Source organism: Rhipicephalus microplus, chromosome 1 (assembly GCF_043290135.1).
Source record: "Rhipicephalus microplus isolate Deutch F79 chromosome 1, USDA_Rmic, whole genome shotgun sequence".
In the NCBI taxonomy this organism is placed as follows: domain Eukaryota; kingdom Metazoa; phylum Arthropoda; class Arachnida; order Ixodida; family Ixodidae; genus Rhipicephalus; species Rhipicephalus microplus.
The window spans coordinates 133724470-133733582 of NC_134700.1; positions in this window are offsets into that span (position 1 = coordinate 133724470).

Genomic DNA, 9113 nt, shown 5'->3' on the forward strand with positions numbered 1-9113 from the left:
GTATGGCATGGCGATAGTTATAGCGCGAGAACAAAACGACGACGTGTCTTTCGTGTACTTCTTGTCTCTGTGTCGTCGTCTTGTTCTCGCGCTATAACTATCCCCACACCGGTGCTTGGGACTTGTCGGCAAACTTGTCTTAGACAGGCTTGATGTCGGGAAAGGAGTCGCGTTATTATGAGTAACAAAGCGTTTTAGATCTGCTAACGAACAACCATGCGTCACACAATGCGAATAAAGTTAACGTATGGCTCGTCCAATGCTTCTACTCACTACAAAAGCTTCGTCTTAATCACCTGATAACTGCGGCACATACTTACATCAGGCATAATTCCTCATTGTCTTCAACGTTTGACACTAAAATCCTCGCAATAATTTAGGGAATACCACGCTTCTCAGAAGAATGACGAAGGTTAGCATAGCGAATGGTGGCCTACTACCCTGAAGTATTTATTAACATAGCCTTAGTGGTTAGCCAGCAAGTGCGATTGCAGGAGTTACCCAATGAGTGTTTAGCAAACGCTCTCAAAGGCCGCTCTTCTAGCTTTCTCTGCGACTGTGCTGTTCCTTCTGCGCAGGCCTGACGTCTTCTTATCTACTGAGTGTTTTATTTCTTGCGATACTTGTTACGGATACCGGTAGCGGCGGCGGCGGCAGACAACTACGGCGCCGCACGAGACCCGTGTTCAGATCTCTTAACAGCTTTCACTGTAAAAAACTGCATTAGCAACCTCCTGCATAATAATATCAAATGAAGTAGTTTCATATCGCACTCAAATGTAATACGATGTTTGAAGGCTTGATTTCAGAAAATTTTGGTTTTCCCAAGTTTGCTTCTCTGTTTTTAAGCTTAACATCTCCACTGCGTGCATGCAGCTATCAAGCGGTATTTTTTGTTTTTTAAGAGTTTCAAGACTTTCCGACCCTTTGTTGCCGTTACGATCATTTCGTGCTACTAATAAAAGCCTTTTTCATGTAGGGCACTCACAACGCCAAAAAGCAGCCCATAAGGCACGCCAACGCAGCTAGTGAACTATTGCTATGGTGTCCTCATCCCTCAGACGACGATGTTTATTAATATAAAGTTTTCGTCAAAATGCTGACATCAAACATACACCGTTATGGCATAATTAATTGCGAGTGTTTAGTATACTGGGTCGCAACCCTCGATTTACTCGGTGTGGACATACTTGAAACACCTTATTTAGCATTGCGCGTATTTTCAATTGGCAACATATTGCCCCATGCAATTTTGTTTATGTTATAAGGAAATGTTACTCAAAAAATCTCTTAGAACTCACTCAGAGCAGGAAGCCCCATAACGTTAGACAAGCTTCGCAATTGTTTCAAATTGTTAGGTGCCGAACTTGCTGTGTTAAGGCGTAATATGGCCGTCTTTGTAACGCCCTCTCAATCAATCATCATATCTTGCTGAGAGCGCTGACTAGGCCACAAGGGAAACCAAAGGTCAGACGATCAGTGTCTTTAGTAGCCATGCATGCGGTGCAGTGAAACACGGCCACATGGTTGTTTGATACCCCTGGAAAAGTCCTGCCGTTGGCTCTTTGCACAGTCTTACGGGTGATAATCAAGCCGCTGAACATCCTGCGAGATGTGTGTATCACCAACAATTAGAAAGATGCCTATAAATAGCACGCCAATTCAACGCTGTGAACTGCATACGTGCGTGGTGGCGGAGATACTAAACGCATCCTGTCAGCGAGCGAGGATTCTCAGCTTCCAATCCCTGGTTCCACATGAACTGATGACTTTTCAATGTTTCATTCGCTGCATGTGCTGCGGATTTTCACTCACAGGCAACGCTGATGTTTCGCTAACGAGGAGGCCATTGACAAAACCCCCAGACACTGACATCGGAATTTCTGCAAAACAAGCTGCTCAGCGATGTCGCGTTGAAATTATGCGCCCAAGCGAGCAGTCAAGTTTATTCAGGAGCTTACGCGAGCACGATTGACAGCGCCAAAACCTTCCACTATTATAGCACACAACAAAAAAGGACGCGTTCTGCCGGTGACCAGATCACTGGAGACCAACTCCTGGTATAGCCGGTATAGTACCCCTTTGAGGCGTGTGTTGTTTGTGCTTTGAGTTAGTTCATAGGCTGACCCAAGAGAATAGGCGCTCGACGAGTGTGACCACTGCCTTCCTCCCCGCCACTATGGCACCAAAATATTGAAAATACTCTATGGGGCCACGTTTGTGCGCGTCATTATGGACAGCTCTTCTTTATTTTATTACGTATTTTTATTGTTATTTTTCGCAATACATTAAAATGGACATTGTTACATCTTTTCCATTATGACGTATGACTGTTTCCTGCATTTCTATTTTTTGGTGCCGATTGTATTTCAAGTTTCAACGTTCTTCGCGGCATTTTTGTGTTCTTGATTTTATCTATTTGTTTATATGTTTGGTGGTGTATAATTTTATTGACTGTTTTGGTGTCACGCGCTGCAGGTGAAAAAAAGTGCGTCGCGAGGCTAGATGGGCGTGCCCTAGGTTTTTCGCTAAATTACGAGATAACGCACAGCGAATGAATTTCGGAGGCTGAAGCAATGAGAACAGGTGCCCAGAAGGTCCTAACAATACCTCCTAGAAACATTTATGCTTCGAACATGAGCTGCCAACGCGTTGCTCCCCCTCCGGTACGGAGGCGAACGCCTTGGGCGGCCACCCCTTGCGAACGCAGCAATGCTCCCACAGTTGCCTCCGAGCAGCTGTGATGTCACGTGACAGAGCGGTACGGTAATGTCACGTGACTGAGCAGTACTAAGGCGAACGATCACACGTGGCGTACGGTCGCGACACACGGCAAGAGGCATGGCCTCCGAAATTTTGCGCTGGCAGGAAGCTCCCACTTGAAAAAAGAGCGACGTTCCAGGCATAGTTTTTCTAGGAGGCGTTGGTCCAAATAAAAATTTAAAAAAAAACACAGACGCACCAGCTAAGAGACAAGCGGATCACTGTCAGAAAGCTAGAAGAAAGTCACAGTAAAGAAAATAGTTTTCTTAGGGAACTTCGACGCAAAAAAATAAAGTCTTTCTGTCTTTCTGTCTCTCGGTGGATTTGTCTTTTTGTCTACCAAAATGCTGCCCAAAACGGTCGAAATCCAACTCCATTCGCAGCGCCCACCAATATTTCTCAAGTTTCAGAGTTTAAACTAGTGCGCGTGTCGATTAAAAAGCAACTAGTGCGCATTTCGGAGGCACAATAACAACGCGTCAATATTTTCTATGTATCACCTTAAGCTAGAAAAGGCGTACATAGGTAATTCCAAAGACCTTAGCGTTCATCACGCTGCGCTGATGATGCAACGCTTGCAAGAAAAGGCAAGTGTTTCCAATGCTAATGCTAAGACGACACGGGGGTGGCACCAACGCATCGACTTGTGTTCGACCCCTTACCGCCTACGAGACGGGCGCGCACGCCAAGCGGTTCGTTTTCCAAGATAACTGCCAGATAGCGCTCATGTCTCACGTGTGATGTGCCTCGATGCGCTAGTTCGCCTCCACTGCACGCATCGAGGTACTTAAACACAGCGCCAGCAGAATACTATTTACTAATTTTCTTGTGCATAACACTCCAGACGCAAAAATATCGTCTTTCGACGACATGTGCAGTGAAACATGTGGATATGGGGCGATTTTTTTCACTATCAATAATACCAGCATTACACAAAATGTCAACAGGGCTATGATTTCGGCTTGTTTTATTTAATATTTAATATCGATTCACCCTAGCGGCAAGCTCTCATGGCATCGCTCTCTGCGGATTTTCGCTTAGTTGAAATGATTTGATTGATTTATATGTGAAATTTAAGGTCCCAAACAACCATATGATTATGAGAGAGGCCGTAGTGGAGGGCTCCGGAAATTTCGACCACTTAGGGTTGTTTAACGTGCACCCGAATCTGAGAACACCTGCCTACAACGTTTCTGCCTCCATCGGAAATACAGTCGCCGCAGCCGGGATTGGATCACCCGACCTGCGGGTCAGCATCGGAGTACCTTAGCAACTAGACCACCACGTCGCGGCTAGTGGAAACGTTTATTATAGTATGGAGTAATGATGGTCATATTGAACTTGATGGTTTTACCTAGAGCCCCATCGAATTTTCTCTCAATCATGTCCGAAAACGCTAAAACAGCACCGAAAGATGGTTTTATGCTCGAAATTCACGATCTGAATATGGGGCACTCCATTGTGAAGGGCTCGTGAACTTTCCACAGAATAGTGTTATTTGACGTGCACTCACATAGTACAGTGCACAGGTATCTAGCACTTCACCGCCATCAAAACACGACCGCTGTGGCCGGAATCAAACTATCAACCATCGTGTCCGCAGCTGAGCACACTAACGACGCTACAAGCGAAAACCTTGTTTGTGCAAGCATCCAGTGCGCTTGCGTGACAGTGTAAAAGAACGCTTTTCCCCCCATTATTTGCCTAGAAAAGTGTTCAGAGATAACTGAATGAACACATAAAAAAGAAACAGACATCAAACGCGGCCAATAAGTGTGCTTTTTTGCTGCAGTTTCCAAGTACTGCCCGTCTGTGTGCTTCCCTTATCCAGTGCAATTACTCTCAGACGCCGGAGAAGAGCTTTCTTATTAACTCTCATTTTGAGACCATGAGGATACGCACTTAGTGACACGCAGTGTTAATTGCCTGGAAGGCGACTAATTGACAATCTCTACGTGATGTTCCCTTGCAAGGTCACCTGCAATTAGAGTTGGAGCGTATAAAAACACAAATAGCTGAATTGAGATTGCCTATTTGCGCCCACGTGTCTTGGCGCACACAGATTCGTTCGTTATTTAATTATTAGGCGATGAAAACATCGCTAGCCTTATACCCCGGAAAACGTGTGACGCTAACAGACGAAGTGGAGCACGTGGGATAAATCTATGAGTGGTGCAGTGGTGCGTTCGAGTTGTGAATAAACAACATGCGACCTAGTTGGGCTGGTTGGAGTGACTGCTTTTCACTGAACAGCAATGCATCCGCGTTGTCCGCTGGTGAATGCATTTGAGTCAGTATTTTGAAAGAATCCACTGTATCATTGGTTCTCATATGCGGATGTTTCAAAATTGGCATGTAAACTGGTGGAAGTTTATTAGAGACCGTTGCGAAGATAAAGGGGAGGGGGACATAAATAACGTAACACGCAGCAGCTCACAGAAGTCTTACTTCTCCCATGTAATGCATGCTTAAACTGAAGTTCCGCGCCCATTTGTTCCGAATCTTCTGTCAGTAAGGTATGTGGCCTGCCGCCTCATTCAACCTGATCCCTGCCAATGTTTCTGATCAAATTTTGAATCTTTAGAAAAGTAGGCTTTCATACCGATGTGGAAAAATTCAAGAAAAAGTTTGCAGCGATAGCCTATCATAAACGGCAAGGCCCTTAAGAAGTTCATTGCCAGCCCAATGGAAAAAACACTCTTATTGCCTAATATACCTAGAGACATACATCCCAAACTGATCCAGATTCGAAGAGAGTAAAGCCTTATATACACTACAAGCCTTCAGTAAAGGCCAAGGAAGCACTCTTCGTTGACGTGGCAGAATACGCCAATTGACGTGCGTTTACAGTGATAGTCCTCACTACTGACAAAGAATAGGTCAACTCTTGTAGCATAGTGTACGTTGCACAAACCGCGAAGAAGCGCAAAGAGTGGCAATGGCCGTAGCCATCATTTGCCTGAGTTGCCGATATATCCTAAATGACTCACAGATGGCTGTGAGAAATTAGGCACAAAGCAGAACTTCTACAGGTCCCGCTGTTGTCCTTACCGTCAACACGAAGTATATAGCCTCCGAAGCGGCGCAAGAAAGATACATTATGTTTTTGGCTGGCACGTCCCCCCCAAACTCGAATCCAATCGTACTGAGGAAGCCTATCGCGTAGCGCCAGGCTTTACGTTCCGTGCTCGCGTAGTAAATTCCTCTGCAGGGCATGGACATCCGGTGGAGGGCTGAACATAAATGGTTAGAATTACCTGGTACTGTGCCGAGCAAGATTTTTTTTCAAAAAGTCATGGCATATTTATTCACCGCCAAGCTCCAAACTCGACAGGTTTCAAGTGGTAGATTGAAGCAACTACGAATTCAGACCTCCTCCAACTTGGTTGATCGCAGCTGGATATATGTAGAGATCTATCTAGATAATAACTGCAATTTATGCTCTGGGCTCGTGCATCCCTTAGGCACATTCTCTCAGTTGAAGCGGTGGTGTTGTGAGCGTCCACGCTGCAGAGCTCCAACCTCTAGAATCAGCTGTGGGACGTGCAGGAAGCCCATGAGGCGGCGAGGGGACGAGGCTGCTTCTGTGGTGGCCTAGGCGAAAGCTGACAATTTTCTATAGCTTTTGTTAAAGTAGCGCTTACCACCATAGTCTCATAAAAAAGGAGGAATAAGTGAGCTATTTAGGTATGCAGTAGGGCAAAGCTTTAGAAATCGGAAGGAACCGTAGTCACAAGACGGTGTAGATACGAAAAAATAATAATGTTTATAACAACATTTCCGTTTTGTTGTAGGGGCGAAGCTCCTTATGGCTTGGGTTGGTCGCTCTTCCATATTTATTTATTTCCAATACTGCTAACCCCAATGATAGGGGCTCTAGCAGGGTAGTACAAAACATATAACAAGGTTTCTTAACAAATACAACAAACTCAGACAATACAAAATTCAACTTACAATATCAACGGGAAATGTCAAAATTTACATGCAGACAAGCCTTTCGTAATACAAAATACATCAGGGTTACAATTGAAGGAGAGCCTGAAATGTATCACAGTCAACTATCGTTACTACGTCTTCATCGAGTTCATTCCATTCTGTTACAGTTCGGGGAAAAAGAATATTTAAAAACATTGCTATTGCATTTAAATGGCACTAATGAGTATGGATGTCGTAGCCTTGTAGAATAATCGCTGGAAAAAGAAATGTAGTCACACGTTCGGCTCTGTAACTTACCCTTGACAATTTTAAACATGAACTTAAGGCGAGCGATTTTATTTCTAACTGTAATGCTTTTTAAGGCTACTTGGCGAAGTAACTGAGTAATAGATGATGGACCGTAACTGTTAAAAATAAATCGTACAGCCTCACTCTGAACTCTATCTAACTTACGTGTGTTCGTCTGTGTAAACGGGTCCCAAATAATATTTGCATATTCTAAAATTGGCAGGATTAATGCTTTGAAAGTGGCGAGCTTACAGATGGTAGATGCCCTCTTGAGAGACCTCCTTAAAAATGAAGTTTAGACAATGCCTTATTAGAAATAGCTGTGATATGACTATCCCAGTGAATGTTATCAGTTATTATAAGACCTAGATATTCTAACTCATTGACACGATTTAATGATTTACGATGAACTGTATATGTATATAAAAGAGTATTTTTCTTGTTACTTATAGTCATTACAGCGAATTTGTCGTAATTCACAGCCATCTGCCATGTCCTGCACCAACGCATCACTTTAATTAAAAATTCAGTGCATTTTGATCTGAAGTTGAATTTATCTCACTATACAAAACACAATCGTCGGCATATAGTTTTAATTTAACGCCACAATCATCCACCATGTCATTTATAAAAAGAAGGAACAATAACTGTCCTAAAACTGATCCCTGGGGGACACCCGAACATATAGGCAGCTTTTTTGAAAAATGTTCATTAAAAACAACGTACTGTTTTCGAGATCCTAGGTATGCTTGTATCCATTGACAAAGCTGTGGGTTTTTTAATACTGCCTAAAGTTTCATAAGTAGTCTGGAATGAGAGATTTTGTCGAAGGCCTTCGCGAAGTCTAAATAAAACAGCATCTATCTGTGACTGGTTATTTATGGCTAGTGCGAAGTCATGGACAATTTCAACCAATTGTGTTACTGTGGAAAACCCACGCCTAAAACCATGCTGAGTTGGTGAAAGTACTGAGTGCGACTCCAAAAAGCCGGAAATGTGTTTATGAATGATGTGTTCCAATAACTTGCAGCATGTGCAAGTCAAAGCTATTGGGCGATAATTACAAACCAACTGTTTATCTCCATGTTTGAATAAAGGCTTAATTTTAGAGAATTTCCAATCCTCAGGCAGGACACCTCTGAATAGCTATTCATTGAATATAATTGTCAAAAATTTTGAGGACCATTCAGCATATCTCTTTAAAAAGGCATTTGGTAAGTCATCTGGGCCACAAGATTTCCTTACATTCTAATTCAGTAATAATTCAAATATGCCAGCTTCTGTGGCTTCCAGATTTTCAATGAGAGGCAGGTAATTAAACTTGCTAAAAGTGGGGGTGGTTTCGTCATCACAAGTAAAAACAGATGCGAAGAGTTCGTTAAATGCATTGGCTATTTCTGTTTCATCTGATGTGCAACCATTATTTATAACAAACGTGTCTCTAATAAATGACTTTGGCCTTATAAATTGCCAAAAATGAGACGGCGATTCCTTCATCATGTGAGTTAATTTTACATTGTAAAAACTGCGTTGCTCGATCTTCATCTTATATTTTAGTTGTCGAGACAGATCGCGGATCAGAGAACGTGTTGTGATACTCGTGTGCTTTTTTAGTGATTTCTGAAGACGATTAATTTTTCTCTTAATGTGAAATATATCTCGTGAAATCCAGGGTTTCAACATATGTACCTTCTTTTTTTTGAAAGGAACAAAAAGCTGTATGCACGCATGCGCAGTGTTCTTATATTTTAACCACAGAGCGTTAACATCACTCAAACCCAGATTAACACTTTCGCAAAGTTCGTCGCAGGCTATCTCCGGTCTGTGTATGATGGATGCATCGTTGGAAGAATGAAATACTGGCACACGTGTGTATTTAACATCATTTTTGTACTTCAGTGAGTGAAGCTCAACCAAGACTGCCATGTGATCTGAAATACCTGTAGATAAGATAATATTTTTTTGATAGATAAGATAATATTTTTATTATTCAATAAAAGATAATACATAGGAAAAAAGTTATACAGAAGGAGGTCCCAAAGCTCTAGGCTGCAAGGGGACCTCCTGTGCTAGTTACATAAAGAAAACAAAACATGTAAAGCAACTCGGTAAACAATAGAATAAGT